The sequence below is a fragment of the Leopardus geoffroyi genome, chromosome C1, assembly GCF_018350155.1.
Source record: "Leopardus geoffroyi isolate Oge1 chromosome C1, O.geoffroyi_Oge1_pat1.0, whole genome shotgun sequence".
In the NCBI taxonomy this organism is placed as follows: domain Eukaryota; kingdom Metazoa; phylum Chordata; class Mammalia; order Carnivora; family Felidae; genus Leopardus; species Leopardus geoffroyi.
In genome coordinates this window covers 129122078-129139587 of record NC_059328.1, presented here as the reverse complement: position 1 = coordinate 129139587, position 17510 = coordinate 129122078, and the positions used below count along the sequence as shown (strand labels likewise).

The 17510-nt window shown below is 38.3% G+C and overlaps 1 protein-coding gene across 2 annotated transcripts in view; it reads right to left on the bottom strand.

The window, feature by feature from the left end:
* Positions 1-17510, bottom strand: part of THSD7B (thrombospondin type 1 domain containing 7B) — a 1583569-nt gene that overhangs the window by 139997 nt on the left and 1426062 nt on the right. The window lies entirely within an intron of this gene.

Genomic DNA, 17510 nt, shown 5'->3' with positions numbered 1-17510 from the left:
CTCACAAATCGCGTGGTCATGACCTGAGCCCAAGTCAGACGCTTAACCAACTGAGCCACCCAGGTGCCCTGGGCTGTGAAATTTATATGAGGCCCTGAGATCCCAGGAAAACCACCTCGTCCAGAAATTCATACAAATTACACATCATCCTGGAGATATCGCCCAAGTGGCTATCAGTCTTTATAGCAGTTTTGCCCCTTGCTGGTTGGTTATGCAGCCTGACAGGCAGCAGGAACAGGAACCCAGCCCACTCCCACTCCAGCTCAGACAAATGATTAGAAAGGGGAGGGGGCTAATATTTTACTTCTCTCTGACCACAGAGTTCATCACAAATAACTTTCCAATAACTTGGAGATGTGTTAAAAGTCTAAGTGCTATTGATTTTTAAGCATTAATCATGATTAATCCAGCATATTAAATTATCAAATATAATTCTGTAGAAATTTCATCACCCTCTAGCATTATGAAAGCAATAATATATAATTGCAATTTAATATGAAGCACTGGCACGCTTATTGGTTTCCTTGTGCATCTACTATGCTACGAAGATGCTAAAGACAAAAGTTTGTTGTACTGAAGAATAGCATGTGAATGGACTGGTTAAAAAGAAATCAAGCAGTAAATGACTTTACTATTCTTACAAGTGTTCCTGCTACCACAGGGCCACCCAGGAGACTTCAGACCTAAAACACCCCTAGTTTTTTTTTTTCTTTTTCTTTTTTAAAAACCCTACACATCAATGTCTATTATTTTATTTTTTAATTTTTTAAAAATGTTTCATTTATTTTTGAGAGAGACAGAGAGACAGAGACAGAGTACAAGCAGGGGAGGGGCAGAGAGAGGGAGACACAGAATCGGAAGCAGGCTCCAGGCTCTGAGCTGCCAGCACAGAGCCTGACACGAGGCTAGAACTCCCGGACTGTGAGATCATGACCTGAGCCGAAGTTGGACGCTTAACCGACTGAGCCACCCAGGTGCCCCAACACACCTAGGTTTTACAGGCATCTCTGTTTTACACATTTAATGCATTCAATGGAGAGTTGAGAATTAGTTTTAGTTCTGGATTCAGCTTGCCTTACATAAACAGAGTAACTTGTTCACTTATACCTCATTTGTTCCTCTGTTAAATAGGGGTACTTCAACATACTAATGATGATGATGACATAGAGTGCTTCTGGTGTCTGGCATATGGTTAGCTTTCAATAACAATTAGATTCTATTAGTTATAGAAGATGCCATCATCATGATCACCATAATCATCATCATCATCATCTTTTGATAAAACAGAACAATGTTTGAGGAGACCTTAAGAGAATTAATTAATCTACACTCTCCTTTTTCTTTAAAGAAGATATACTCTGATGGCTAATGTGTTATAAAAGTCACTCAACGAATCAGCAAGAAAAATGAGAATGCATCCTTATTCCAAGCCAAGAGCTTTTTCACTCAACCATGAAATAATGTACACTGTTTTCAGGATATTAAGGGTAACGGACAACATCAGAAACAGAATCTCTACCTCTTAGCATCTTCCCTTGTAAAGTTCCTATGACAAAGCTTCCATTCCCATAGACTGGCTTTCTGTCTATAGCTGCTCAGCTGTCTTTTAATGTCAGAACGAAAAAGGTAACAGATTATGAAAAGTTTTGATACTGTTTTGCTGACATTCACTCATTCTCTGAGATAGGTCCTCTTTCAAAAGTTCCAGTGACCAAGTTAAGTTTCTGTTTGTATATTTTAAGTATTTATGAACTTTTTCTAAGAATTTGAAGGAAACTATAGGGTCTGCATGTATAAAAAAATAGGACCACTAACAGCCCTACTTTATGGCAGAGGCTTTGTATTTTGTTTCCTTTTGATGTGTTTCACATATACCTATTAAATTTCAACCCATTACATTTCCTTCTACTTTCACCTTTTCACCTTCAAACCTGCAATGTACAATTTCGCAGGCTTCCTTGCCAGCAAGTGTCTGGTTATATTCTGTTACTCAGGCCAAAATGGAAATTACTGGAAAGTTAAGACATTCAGCTTCAGGCTGACCCTCCTGAAGTGGTGGCGGCGGACGTTATCCAAGTTCTACTACTAATTAAGCATTTTAAAAGCAGAAGCAAGGAGCTCCATCAAAAGGAATAAAACAGCTCCTGCTCATGTTCCCCTGCATGATTACAGTGGAACCAAAGATAACTGTTCTAACAATCTTAGTGGCAAGAATGCTTTTATGGACATCAGCCCAGAGATGGTGTCATCTTCCTGACATCTGGGCAATGTCGTCTTCTCCTTTTTCTTTTCCAAATCTTATAATACTTTTGTCAGCTTTCCCATGAGGGAAAAAAAAATAATTCTCTGGCTTGGTCTAGATTGGTGTTGATTTCCTGGCTGGACAACGACTGATATAGACACCAAATTTCTGCAATAACTCTTCAAGCCAGGGTTGTTACCTCCACTTTACAGATGAAAAAATAATTCTTAGAAAAGTTAAGTGATATGCCCAGGGAGATCAGCCTAACAAATAAAAGAATAAGAATTGGAGCTATAGTTCTACTGAGCTCAGATACCCTTACCATTTAATGTTAAGAACTACCTATTTAAGCAATGTATGGAAAAAATTTTAAGTGTTTATTTTTGAGAGAGAGAGAACTTGACCATGGGAGAGGCAGAGAGAGAGGGAGACACAGAATCTAAAGCAGGTTCCAGGCTCCAAGCCGTCAGCACAGAGCCCGATGTGGGGCTTGAACTCACGAACTGTGAGATCATGACCTGAGCCGAAGTCAGACGCTTAACTGAGCGCCTCTAAGCAATGTATGAAAATTTTCAATGTATTTCATTCTAATTTTGAAACAGTACATAATAAATTTATAAAACTTGGAAAAATACAAGCAATAAGCATTGCCTTCTGAGTCTCCAAATGAACTGAGCAGTGCTCTGATAATCCCCCATTAGCCTTTAATTGATGTGACATACAATACAGCATATATCACATATGATGTCATATATGTCAGCAGTAAGGGAGGGTGCAAGGTCAACTTCGAGATTTTCATCAATTCTCAGTTGATTTCTAGTGGGAAATGCTATCAATAATGAAAAAGCACAGTCATAGAAAGGATAGGCAAAAGAACACAAAACAGTGAGGGACAGAGATTGAGAGTAACTGGATTACTACTTTGAGACACATAAAAATGATATTTTATGAAGGTAAATGGAATGATATAGTCAAACTCTATGTCTGGCACAATTTAGGTCTCCTCTCAGAGCCTCTGGATATCATGCATCTCCCACACTCCAGCTTTGTTCATAGAGACCCCCACCTTCTATCACTGTTCCATCTTCAAACTCTGCTCCTTGTCTGGACAACCTCAATTAAGGGTCTAGTTTCCTAACAGCCCAGACCATGCTTCCTCTAGTTTTGCCTCAGGATCTGTTTTCTAGGGAACCCTGAGTAAAACAGAAGGCAAGAAAAATCACTCTTAATGAAAAATTTACCTATTTGAAAAATTTACCTCAATGAAAAAATTGTCTAGGTTTATTAAATTGATACTACAATATTTTTGTTAAATTTAATATGTGACCATATACTTCATACGTTGTTGAAGGCTTGAAATTTATCAAATTTATTTATGTCTACTTGCAATATTTGGATCATAGTTCTTCTAAATTATTAAAAGACCTTAACTGCTTTTCTGCTCCATTGACCAAGCCTAAATTTTTATGCGCAGCTGAATCCTGCACTCTCCATTTCCTCTACCTCCAATTAAAATATCAGTGCTATAGAGAGATCATCAATTTTTTAATAGTTCACTTTATTATGCCCTTTCAGATATGTGTTGTGGCAAAACTTCCTATCTCCTCACAATTCTTCACTTCAAAAAATTCATGCAGAATCACAACGTAACCTACTGCTTATAATTATTTTACTAGTTGACTGTACTAAGTATGGGGTGTGAATCAGAGAAACAAACAGCATTATTAAAAATATGATATACAAGCCCTGATTGCTTAAACAACCTTGAGCTTTTCAACGTGAGAAAGCTTGAGGAAGACACTGGGGAATATCAGCGATCCATACAATATACCCTGCTGAGGTTTTCAATGGTGTTGCTTAAAACCTAACTGGTTGTCTTTTAAGTATACTTCAGCCCGTGCCAGTCCTTGAGAAACTTTGATATTATCCTAGGTTTGTTTCTCAAATGCTATGAAAGAAGAGACTCTATATGCTGGTGATTACTCCAGAGTACCTGAATTTAAATCCTGGCTCTGCCATTTAGTGGTTAGATGATCTTCGGCAAGACATTTATCCTGCTTGTGCTTAGTTTACTCATCTAAAATGAGGTCAATAATAATACTGCCTCACAGGAGTGCTGTGAAGATAAAATATATTATACTGAAATAATTAAGAATTGCGACTACATTAAGTTAATCTTTAAATACATGAAATCTTTTATCATAGACTTTTCGAGATCTTTTAAAATGTAGTCTCTAACATCATTTAAAGGGAAAAAAAAGCACTTAAATACAGATTTCATGAATGATTTCAAATTATTTATGAAAGCATTTAAAATAAAATAATTTCACTTCAAATAATGCCTTAATGAGGAATGTGGCTGGTTGTACTCTACAGAAAACAGGTTTTAGGTTGATCAAAATTATTAAAAATAATCATTTCAGGACATTGAAAAATAAAGGTAGGCAATAAATTGCAAAAGTTTATTTGTGAAACACTGCTAATTCATCCACAAGAACAGAGATTTTGTGGCCATATTGCTGAATACATTCCTATTAACTCAGTTTGGTCGCATAATACTATAGGTTAACAGTTCAGGACAGGTGGCAAAGTGATCAGAAATGTAAGTGAGGAACTTTGAAAGTAAGAAAGATGTAGAAAGGCTAAAAAAAATAATGGTTTACTCTTAGATTACATACCAGACAGAGATCCATCCAGATGAAAAATCAAAGAGTGGGGAGAATTGTGGATTTGCCATGCTGTTAAGTCAACCAACATACAACTCAGGTGATAGAAGATGGAAACTTGACTGGATGGAGTTGTGTGAACATAACCTCTGTATATACCACTGGCTAACCATGTGCAAGAGCACCAGGCTATCAACACTGAACAGCCACATCAGACTCTGTACAGATCAGATTTTGCAGTTTAAATCCAGAAAACTTAACTGACTGTTAAAACAGCATGACAGCCTTTTATGCTGGCATGAAAGTAACTACAACATATCATCTACATTGTCCAGTTTCTCACAAAAGAAATTATTTGACATACAAAGCAAGAGGAAAGTTATCAATCCACAGGGAAAAAAACAGTCAATACAAATTGACCTGGAGTGGACTTGGCTAAGACTTCAAAGTAGCTATCATTAAGTCCACTCAAACTTAAAAAAATATATATAAAGAAGTAGAGGTAAATATGTTCAAAGAATTAAAAACATATGGAAATATGGAAATAATGAGCAAAGAAATAAATTTGAGAATAGGTCAATATCCAATTCAAAGAGAGAGAGAAGGGGCGCCTGGGTGGCGCAGTCGGTTAAGCGTCCGACTTCAGCCAGGTCATAATCTCGCGGTCTGTGAGTTCGAGCCCCGCATCAGGCTCTGGGCTGATGGCTCAGAGCCTGGAGCCTGTTTCCGATTCTGTGTCTCCCTCTCTCTCTGCCCCTCCCCCGTTCATGCTCTGTCTCTCTCTGTCCCAAAAATAAATAAACGTTGAAAAAAAAAAACAAAACAAAAAACAAAGAGAGAGAGAAAAATCTTCAAAGGTAATGAGCAAAGCCTCAGAAATCTGTAACCTGATGTCAAGCATTCCATTGCTCATGTAATTGAAGTTCCACAAAAAATGAGAGAGGGAAAATGAGAATCAATATTTTAGCAAATAAATCTTTTTTTTTAAAGTTTATTTTATTTGGTAGGGTGCAGAGCAAGAGGGAGAGAGAGAATCCCAAACTGGCTCTCAGCTATCAGAACTGAGCCCCATGTGGGATTTGATCCCACAAACTGAGATCATGACCTGAGCTGAAATCAAAAGTCAGATGCTTAACTGACTGAGCCAACTAGGTGCCCCACAAATAATAGTAATCTTGAAAGTAGCAAAAGAAAAATGATAAATCATATACAAAGGAAAAACTGTATAATTAATGGCAGAATTCTCTTCAGAAACAGTGGAAGTCAGAGCACTGGAACTCTATTCAAAATGCTAACAGGAAAAACTCAATGAAGAATTTGATATCCAGCATAATCATTCTTCAAAAATGAAGGTGAAATAAAGACTTTCCCCAAAATAAAGAAAAACAGAAAGAATTTGTGGCTAGGAGAACTGTGTATAAAACATAGTAAAATAAGGCCTTTGGGTTGAAGAAAAATAACACAAAACGCTAACTTAGCTGCACTGGAAGACAAGAAGAGCACCAGAAATGGTAAATGTGGGGCAAATATATCAAACACACACAGACACACACACACACAGGTATATATGTACTTTTTTGCTTAACCTCGTTAAGTCTCAGAATTGTGTAAAGTAGAATTTATAATGTTATTTTGGGATTCATAATGCATACAGATGTAATATACTTGACAACACAAAATGGATAGGGGAGATGGAGCTATACTTGTGCAAAGTTCCTATATTTTAACAGAAGCCAGTGTTAAACTTAATTATAGTAAAGATGATATTATAATTATTAGAGCAACAACTTTACAAATAATAAATCAATCTATCTAAAAAGTCAATAGAGAGGGTAACATGGCTATTAAAATTCATAAGAGGAAAGGAAGAGGAATAAAAAATGAGAAAGCTAGAAAACAAGTGGCTAAATTACATACCTAAATCCAACCCTATCAATTATATTACATGTTAACTTATTAACAGTAGAGATTTCAGAATGGATAAAAAGGAAACTACCAGCTATATAGTGTCTATAGGAAACACACTTTAAAATTAAAAAAATGTAAATAAGGTGACAATAAAAGGATGGAAAAAGTTAGGGCATATAAAAGGGAGCTGGAATTGCTGTATTAAATTCCATACAAAACAGACTTCAGGAGAAGAAATATTACTAAAGAAAGGAACTTCATATTTAATGATAAAAATAATAGATCACAAGCCTATAATCATTTTAAAAGTAAAATCAATTAACCACAGGAATGATGGCAAAGGAGCATGAGGGAAATCTGGGGGAGAACCTAAGTGTTCTAAAACTTGTTTTGGAAGTAGCGAAAACTGTAAACTTAGAATGACTGAATTTTGTTGTTAATAAAGCTATACAAAATATATCAAAGAGGAAAGAAAAAAGAACTCAGACAGGAAAATGACCTTAGACCCCATAGGGCTGACACAGGGTTTGCAGGGCCGTGCGCAAATACTTTTGGTAATGTTGCTGTCTATATAAACAATTTTGGTGCTCTGAAATCAATGTCACAGTACTCTCTCCTAGGAACCTGATCTTCTATGATCCTGCAAATAATGCTGTGGTCACTAAGAATGATTCACTGGCCACATTGCCTCTCAGGAACCAGGACCAGCCATGGTGCCCAAGACAATAGTAATTCCCAAGACTTTCTTAGTTAACATGCATAAAATAGAGTGCCCACGATCTTCCTGAGATAGAAAACAAGACACAATCCCATATAGGTCTAGGTCTGGCTCAGTACCCTTCCTAGATAGCCCTGCTGAGCCTCGATGATTTTAGGCACAGGATATTTTTTATCAAGGAGAGCATTCCAAAGCTCAAAATCCCTTGAGAAGGGGCAGGACCACCATGCCAAGGACTAAGCATAGTATTGAGATTACACTTACACACATAAATTCAATTTAGCTAATTCAGTTTAAAAATCATTTCTTTCAGGAGTGCTGGGTGGCTCAGTTGGTTGAGGGTCCAACTCTTGATTTCTGCTCAGGTCATGATCCCAGGGTCATGGGATCAAGCCATGGATAGGGTAGCACTGAGTGTGGACCCTGCTTGGGATTCTCTCTTTCTTTCTCTCTCTCTCCCCTTTTGCCCCTCACTCCTGCTCCTGCATGTGCACTCTCTCTAAAAACAAAAATACAAAACAAAATGAAACAACTGAAATCTAAACTTGGTTTCAACTCATCAGTTTCACTTTAGGATATCTTACTAGTATTTAATAAACATAGTGATTATTGTTTGCCAGTTACTATTTTAGTTGTTTAGTAAATATTTACAATTTCATGATGGTAACAACCTTGTGAGGTACTTGCTATTATATTTTTCCCATTTTAAAGATGAAGAAACATTAATATGCAGGAAAGTTAAGTAACCTGCCCATGTTTACACAGCCATTTAGTGGTAATGGAATTTAATGCAATTTAATTTAAATTTTTAAATTTTATTTTTATTTTAAGTAGACTCCACTCCCAATGTGGTGCTTGAACTCACGACCCAGAAACCAAGAGTTGCACACTCTACTCAGCCAGCTAGACACCTCACTTCTGGTATGATTTGTATTCTGGAATCCCAAACCCATAATGCATGATTGCAGTTTGACCTCCCCTAGGCTGGCAATTCTTGGACTTTGTGTTGAGGTAGCTCTATTTTCAGTGCTTTAAAAGGAAGCCTCAACGTAGGAATGTTACTTTCTGGCATTGAAGTAAAACCTATTTGTAATTTCCCTCCAATTGCTGACATTGTACGATTGGTGACAAACAGGCCAGATTTTGGATGAATAAGAACTCTGTATTCCCAGAAGGATTATCTATTTCCTTTCAAGGAAATAATTATGTACCATGCTGCCCTCCCAAATATCTTCAAGTACCTCAAGTCTGCCAGCTGAGCTCGTATTGTTATACTAAAGTAAACACTACTTTCTTCAGAAAACACCAATTATGTGATTATTTCTTGCAAGCCTCTGGAGAGGAGTTTGTCTGCTGAGTTTAAGGTTGTCAATTCACTTTTCTTTCCATCTGCTGCACAGTACTCCCCTCTGACTCAGGTGTTTTCACTATTAGCTGCCTTCCGAGCCCAGGAGCCAGACAGCCTTGCAGTAGCTTCCAGGACATTCCCACAGAACAAAGGCTTAAAATCTATTACCACTGAATGGAGTTTTTATCATGAGGTCATCAGAAACTTGAAAGAACATTGTAAAAGCGAGTGACAGATGCCCACTCTGAAGCTTTTTGTGTGGTAAATGCTAATGGATAATCTGTTTGTGGGGTTTTCTTGAACCTCCCACCTGAGTACTTATCTAAGACTTTCCACATCCCCTTGCCTCTACAAAGCAACCTTTGAGAGTCAGAAGTATGGAAAGTCAAAGACAGGTAGATTTAGTCTTCTTAGAGAAATAAAAGGCTGATTGATACTAGTATAAGAATAAGGGTTTGGATAAGTTTTTATCCAGCAATATTGAAGAAATTAAGAGGAAATTTAAAAAATGTCTATTTTGACTAGAAAATGGTTCTCCCATGGACATTACAAATCTCTAGAGCAAACCGCCCTCAGATGGAACCAATAATACTTATGATAAAGAGACATCTAAGTGCTTTCTACACTTATAAGTCACTTCTGAAACAAAGCTACTGGCTGTTTTAACCACAGTTCTAGTTTCTACAAATTGATACTTTAACAGCTACTCTACATACGCAAGACATCCTAATAATATGTCTGAATCACATTGCCATGGTCTCTTGCCTCCATCATCTAACCCAGCCATTCCTTAGGGGAATCTGCTTCCCAGGGCTGTGCTTTTCAGATACAAACCAATCAATCCAGAGCCCACACCCAATGACCTCCTTTATGGAGCTCTCACACTCTGGGGCCACTATATACCTGCTCTGATCACCCAGGACCCGGTACCAAACTAGAGACAGTCCCTATGTCCAGAGCCCACTGAAGTGATTCAAAGTAGCCAATCCCGGGGCGCCTGGGTGGTGCAGTCGGTTAAGCGTCCGACTTCAGCCGGGTCACCATCTCGCGGTCCGTGAGTTCGAGCCCCGCGTCAGGCTCTGGGCTGAAGGCTCAGAGCCTGGAGCCTGTTTCCGATTCTGTGTCTCCCTCTCTCTCTGCCCCTCCCCCGTTCATGCTCTGTCTCTCTCTGTCCCAAAAATAAATAAACGTTGAAAAAAAAAATTAAAAAAAAACAAAGTAGCTAATCCTAAGCCTGATTACCTACCTCACTCATTCCTTCCTGTGAAAATCACAATAAAGGCCCTTGCCACACTCCCCCACTCCTGAGTACTTTCCAGTAAGACCCTGTGTGGTGTGCTCCCTCCTCTTGGGACTGATGAATAACAGACTACCTTTTCAGTGATAGTCAACTCCTGATGTGCTGGCCTAACTATACCTCCAATTTTCTATTCATACACTCTATTTTAACGTTTATTTATTTTTGGGACATAGAGAGACAGAGCATGAACGGGGGAGGGGCAGAGAGAGAGGGAGACACAGAATCGGAAACAGGCTCCAGGCTCTGAGCCATCAGCCCAGAGCCCTATGCGGGGCTCGAACTCACGGACCGCGAGATCGTGACCCGGCTCAAGTCGGACGCTTAACCGACTGCGCCACCCAGGCGCCCCATACACTCTATTTTAAAATCTAGTATTTATTAGGCAAGTTTATATCTCTGTGTACATTATCCCAGATGGCTGGTCACAGATTATTGATCCAGAGATGATCATGTAGCACACATCAACCATCTAAAGAGTGGACAATGGCCTATGAGTCAGTATAGGATGCAAGTCCTATGGAACTGAACTTCTTTGATTACAAATGGAGGAGTAATAGAATCACAAACGTGGATTGATCAACAACTGAGTGCTCTCCACCCCCGCAACCCAATGCGTGGTGCTTGGACCAGGCACAAAAGCAGCTCCTGGGAGCTCACCAGAGCTGTAAAATCTCAGATCCCTTGGAAGACATACTGAATCAGAATCTGCATTTTAACAAAAATCCCTCAACAAGCTGTATGCTCATTAACACTTGAAAAGGGACCACTTCTGGTGGTCCTGAGAATAATCTTTCAGGACCACAAGCTGCTGAACCCTGAAATCCTTCAGTGTGTTTGTGCTGAGGCCAGGCTTCCCACCAGCCACTCCTAGTTTGTGACAGATTACAGCAGGGGTACTATGCAAGCCCATTCTTGGGAAACTGGGGACTCCTTTGACAGGTAAACTTGGCTCAAGGACTCCGATGACCTTGTTCAGACCTGCACTGTGGCCCAATGGCTCTACCAGTACTATTGCATTTTCTCCCTAGGACATGACCCCCATAAATTGCCGGCACCCTCAATCCTGAGAGTCTACCTTTTTCTTTACGCACCCCCCCCTTTTTTTTTTTGAGAAATAGCATCAGCGGGTGAGGGGTAGAGACAGAGGGAGACATAGAATCCCAAGGAGGCTCCACAAGGTCAGCTCACAGAACCCAATGCCAGGCTTGAATCCACAAAACCACGAGATCATGACCCAGGCAGAAATCAAGAGTCAGACACTTACAAGACTGAGCCACCCAAGCACCCCTGAGAGTCTACCTTTTGAACAATCTGGATTAATACACACTCTATAATATTTCAAGGGGCAGGTTTACAGACAAAAACTACAAAACTGACACAAAGAAACTGGCTGAGTTGCAATTATGTGGATATAAATATTTCTTTCCTCACCAGCGGCAGTTGCACAGAGCCTTTCCTGAAGTTATGATCCAAGACTGAATATCAGACAAACGTTGGACCCAATGTGATTACAAAGACAAGACAAAAAAAAAAAAAAAAAAAAAAGACACTTTTCCAAATCTGTGGTGGGGATCCAATTTTTGTTGGTCTCAATCTGATTTGTATTATATCAACCATTTTAGGTAAAGATAGTATTAAATCTCCTTATTGAAGACATTATTGGAATTATTATTATCATTTTGAGCAAGTTCATAAAGAAAAGCAGTCACCCTACATGGAGGAGATGGGAGGGAAATAATCTAACAGGAACCCTGGAAGCTGATGGATGTCTCAGCAGAGTGGTGGGAATTGAGGAAGAATGGGTAGGTAGGCTTTAAATTAGATGTAATAATGACTATTATCGTCTAAAAAAAAACACACACAAAATGTTTTTTTTCAATTACATTGTATGCCGTGTATGAACATAAAGATTTTGCATGTATTTCTGCAGTACTCTAAGAAGGTCATAAATTCATCACCCTGAAAAGAAACCTTACAAAACAAGACCCAGGGAGTTAGAGATACTGCACGGGACTGAAACTGACCAGAAGGGGTATTCAAAGTAAAAGTAGTTTGAAGATCAGGTATGTTCAGTAACCATAAAGAGTACCACCACAGGGTGAATTGTTGCAGGATCTTACTTCCTCTTTTCTACACTCTGTAAGTGAGTATTATCTCTGTTAAACAGGAGAGGGAACCAGAGTTCTTAGAGGTTATGTAACTTGAAAGGGAACTATGCATCAAGAGAGCAGTAATCTTAAAGTTGAAAGCAGGTCTGTTTTGTATCAGGCCCAGTGCTATTTTTACCACTCCCCAGCTGCATTGCTTAATATTCTTCTCAGGAGAAAGGCATAAACATATTATATAACTATAGTATCTACATATACAGCAATGTAGAATGTTCAAAATGTTCTCACTCTTCTCTGTCCCCAGAGCACAGCATGCTTATTAGAACTAAGTATGGTGACAAGCTTAAGATGGGGAATATCCTTGATTTTGAACCATGCCCCAGGAGGTGAAGCAAGAGTTGTGACTGAAAAAAGACACGAGAAAACCTTTTTTGGTAAGCATATTCCCTATAGAGAATGATGTATAGAAATGTTCTATGCTTCAACGGGATGGAAGTTACATGAGTGTATACATTTGCCATATTTCATTGGACTATAAAGTACACTTAGGAATGCATTATATAGAAATTAAACCATCAATGAATTTGATTTTATGAGTTAAAAAAGATGTCCTAGGGTTGTAACAATGATCTGCTAATAGATTATATGTTCCCTTTGGACACATGATACTCTGCAAACAGCAATGATAGAATGAAGGTTTTGCTTTAAAATACCCATTTTTCCCTCCTACTTTTTTGGAAATTTTCTTATTGTATACAGGCTATTATATGTGCAATATGCAATAATGGGTATCATTTTCTAAAAATTAGACAGGGCAAGGATTTTTTTTCTAATTATGTTATATTCTATGAACATATTTGCATGATTTTCTGCAGTACCCTAAGAATATAAATACAACAACCTGACAAGAAACATTACAAGTATGACCCAGAGAGTCAGAGATATCATACGAGTCTGAGATTGACTAGAAGCGGTCTTCTAAGTAAGGGCAATTTGAGGACAAGGTGTGTCAGCACTGCATTAACCCAAGTGGGGACTGTCCCACAATGTAAAAATCCCACTTGGTTTAAAATTAGTCAGCTAATATCTATTGCAGCCGTGATGAAAATTTTAGTTCCCCAGAGTTGGCTAGTTTGACCACATTTTACTCTCAGGCCACAAGTAAGGTAGTTGATTTGGAAGCATTATTCAGTGCTAAGAGTCAAGTTTAGCAAGGATTGTATTCATTTTGCACTTCAGGTTTCATTAATAGAATCAATGCACTCCCTTTCAAATGTTAAATGTTGGAGTTGTTTCTTCTCATTCTCTGTGTCTCACAATATATACGTAACACAGCACATAAACACACATATGCTCACATACGTATCTACCTATGTTTAAGGGTTTATGTTGTTCAGTGACCTCCCGTTCAGACTTACTAAGAGAGCTGCTAAAGGGCAAAATGATTATGATGGAAGAATGTTACTGTTGAAAGACTAACACAGGGATCCTAACCTTAATGCCTGGAACCTGATTTCATCATCATGGGTTTCACGGTCTTATCTAATACATTTTCAGGTTATGCTAAAATGTTTCACCATGCATCATTTATTGGTTTATGAGTTTCTTGCACTTAGGCTTAGGATAAGCAGTGAGAGCTGACAAATCAACACTTTTAGTTTGTACATTGATCATCAGTGCCCATTTAATCCTTTCCTGTTTAAATTACTCAATTCATTAGCCAGACCACAGCCCCAAACACTTCCAGTTGCATTCAGGAGAAGTTCAACATTCTTCGTTGAGGGAAAGCCCTGCTTAGATTTCTGTAACTACCTTCACGATTAGGCCCTGAATTTAACTTACCTCTGTTCTTCTGTGGCTTCAGAGATGTTAATTTCCTTGTTAACCCACAATTAGAGGGGTAAATCATAGGCAATTTTCTTAAGAAAATACTGAATGAAATGCAAATTACTGGAGTGATTCCTATAAGTACAATCATATTAGTAATGCATCCGTGACTCTTGTGTTGCGGAGGGAGGGGGGTGCTAAATTTTGTTCTACTTTAAAGGCAAGTTTTCCATCTCTGAAACAATCTAAGGACATATCAATTAATATGAGTAAAGAAAAATGCTTGGAGGAATGCATTCATTTTCATAACGTGGAATAAAATCTAATCAGAGACTTCGAGATGATCTATTTTAACTCTTCAATAAAATACCTTTACCCAATTTATTGTTTTCTTTCAGAAGATAGATGCAGAACACCTCGAGGTAATACTGAAATGATTCGGATATTAAGGATGAATTCATTCAGCATTCTATACTGACTGAGCTTGCATTTTATTGCAGGCACTTTGTGAGAAGAGATGCACCATATTCTGTTAAGAGAGATCATTCCTCCTGCCTGCTAGATTGTAGCTCCTTTCTTCAGTCTATGAATACCCTTCATATTGATTAAAGGGACGCTTCCATAAGGTGCACAAATACTTTTGTTTAATCCTCACAGAGGCCCCCATAAATACATATTAGTATACATATTTTACAGATTTTAAGAAGTAGCTTCAGGGAGTGTAAGTGACTTTCAGGGTTGCGCTGGTAGTAGGCAACAAACCTGGAAAGCAAACATCAATGAACCTGACTTAAAACAGGCTTTTCTAATTTGCGTCATTCACTTTGTTGTTGTGTTAACTCTCTAGGCCCTGGAAACTCTAAAGCACAAACTCACACCTATCAAATCAAAATGAGAAATGGGCCATCAGCCTCAATATGCACATCTATAATATCTAGATCTTTGGTATTGAGCCAATAAGACATGTTTCTGAATTATTCGCATAATCGGTTAATTTGTATTTTCTATAGCAGATCTAAAGATAGACTCAAAACTCATTCTTAGCTTATGTCAGGTTGTTAAATTATCCCAACTTATACACCCAGATAGGTTTTGTTATTCAACATTCAATTCTTGATTCTGAGATTTCAAAATGGGTATGTTAATTAGGTCACGATTTCACTAATGAGTGATAGTTGCCAAGGAAAAAAAAAGTCTTCAACTGGAACCGAGGAGTTTTGTCTCAATTCCATGCTTACAGAGTGTCTTGAAATCCATCTGCTTTTGTTAATTTCCCCCTATATTATCGGGGATTGGCCACTACTGCAGTTTTTTACTACCCTATTTTTCTTCATAAGCTGCATTCCTTTTTAGAATATTATAACCTCATCTTTCCTCTCAGGATTTATATATAGTTCCAATACCCTTCTCATTGCTTCCAAGTAATACTATATTGCCTGATCTCTTGCAACATATTCCTTCTCCATGAATTTCTGATAGTCTTCAAGTGGAAGTTGGAGGAGGGGAGTGGGGAATTGTTAGACCTGATCACTTTCAGCTACAATCACCACATGGTATTTCTCATTGTTGATATACTCTATTCATGAAGCCACTTGAAAGGGTTGTGATATTGACATAGCTCATGGAACCCTTGGAAAGAACACTGTTAATCACTGATGGTAATTTGGTGAGAAGGTAAGCAATTCAATACCTGTCATACATAAATGACAATGGAATCATATGAAAACCCTTCAGTATTCATAGGGTGCTACTCTTTGACATAAAACATTGAAGGAGCATAAGTAGAAGACGATGAGGTGGATCACCCACTGCAAAATTGGGAATGGATGCAAAATTAGAGGAATGAGTGGAGAGAAGACAATGAAATGTTGGAATAAGGCAATTATTTTGCTGTAGTTTATGCAACCACTGCTTAGAATGTATTTATGCTTCAACCAAGCTGAAAATATCCATATCCTTTTTTTTGCAAGCACCAAGATATATTTAAAATTTCTCAGAACTATGCAGGTTGGACAAGTCCCTACAACCTCTTTACTATCTATGTTTATAATGAACAATTGAAACAAAAAGAAGAACTAGTCTCAGATTAGATTGGAATAGAACAGACTGAAGAAGCAAATGTTCTATAGACCTCACTACACTCCATTAAACCAATAATGAGATTTTTTAGCCTTGTCTCATCACCAGACTTCCCATTTTAGGGTCTCCTAAAAGAGGCTCCCACAATACCCCAAGTTTTCTGGTAATCCAGGACAGGTGTCCACAGAGGCTTATGAGCCAAGTTCTCAATCACAGTCTTACATAGGAGCTACAGAACTCCCCTGTCCATATTCTGTACCTGGGAAACCACCGGCACAGGTGACCATGCCTATATTCAGGTCAAATGTGAAGTCTGTCTTGATTCTCTGGAGGTCAGAACAACATAGGATTCTTGGAAGAACCTGAGAGTATATCCCTTTCCCCATCAGAGTGCAGTTCACTTTCATTTAGGCCCTGACACTCTTTTGCTCTCTCCTAGAGTTTCATAAAGGCTACCATAATGATCATCTCTTTGGGATATCATGCTCACCTCTCTCTCCACTAACAACTAGTCGAAGTGGCCAATTCCTCCTACCCCTTCCTGTTTTTCTCCCCTTTATCTATGAATGAATGATCTTTATAGGAGACTACAAAATAACCAACAAGCAAATAACAGCCTTCCCCTACACCTTCTACTCATCTCTTCATCAATAAAATATCCCCATCTAATAGATACAAAAAAAGAAGCTCTGGCAAATAAACTTTGTTAACGCTGAACCTTAGTTTGGGATTGGTGGGGCACGTTGTTTCAGATTATTTAACATGAGAAGATACACAGGATCACCTGGTCTGATATTTTCATTTAAGGATAGGCAACTGAGTCCTAATAGGCATGCTCAAAGTCTCTGGGCTAGTCATGAAATCAATTCCAACTGTCTACCTCATGATAATGAATTCTACATGTGAAAAAAGACTTCATTGTCCTTTTATGGAGATGGATATACTGAACTAAGTAGCAGTAATTCACTTTTCTCCCCCCTGTGCCTTACATAATACCTTAACACACAAGGAACTGGGGGGCAGGGTGGCTCAAAAAATACATCGTCAATGAAGTCAAAGAGAAGACAGTATAATCTCCAGATTGATTTCATTTCATATTTATCTGAAAATACTTAACTGATCACAAGAAATATTAGTTATTATGCTACCATTTTATATATGGCTAAGTTCTTTATGCTTTAGAAAATTCCAACTGCAATGGTAGTGAACCTGATGTTCTATGGTACAATGAATCCTATCACGGTGCATAGTTAAAATCCAGGATTGCAAGGAAGTAAAATACCATTGAATCTAGGTTCTCCACATTAAGGTTAC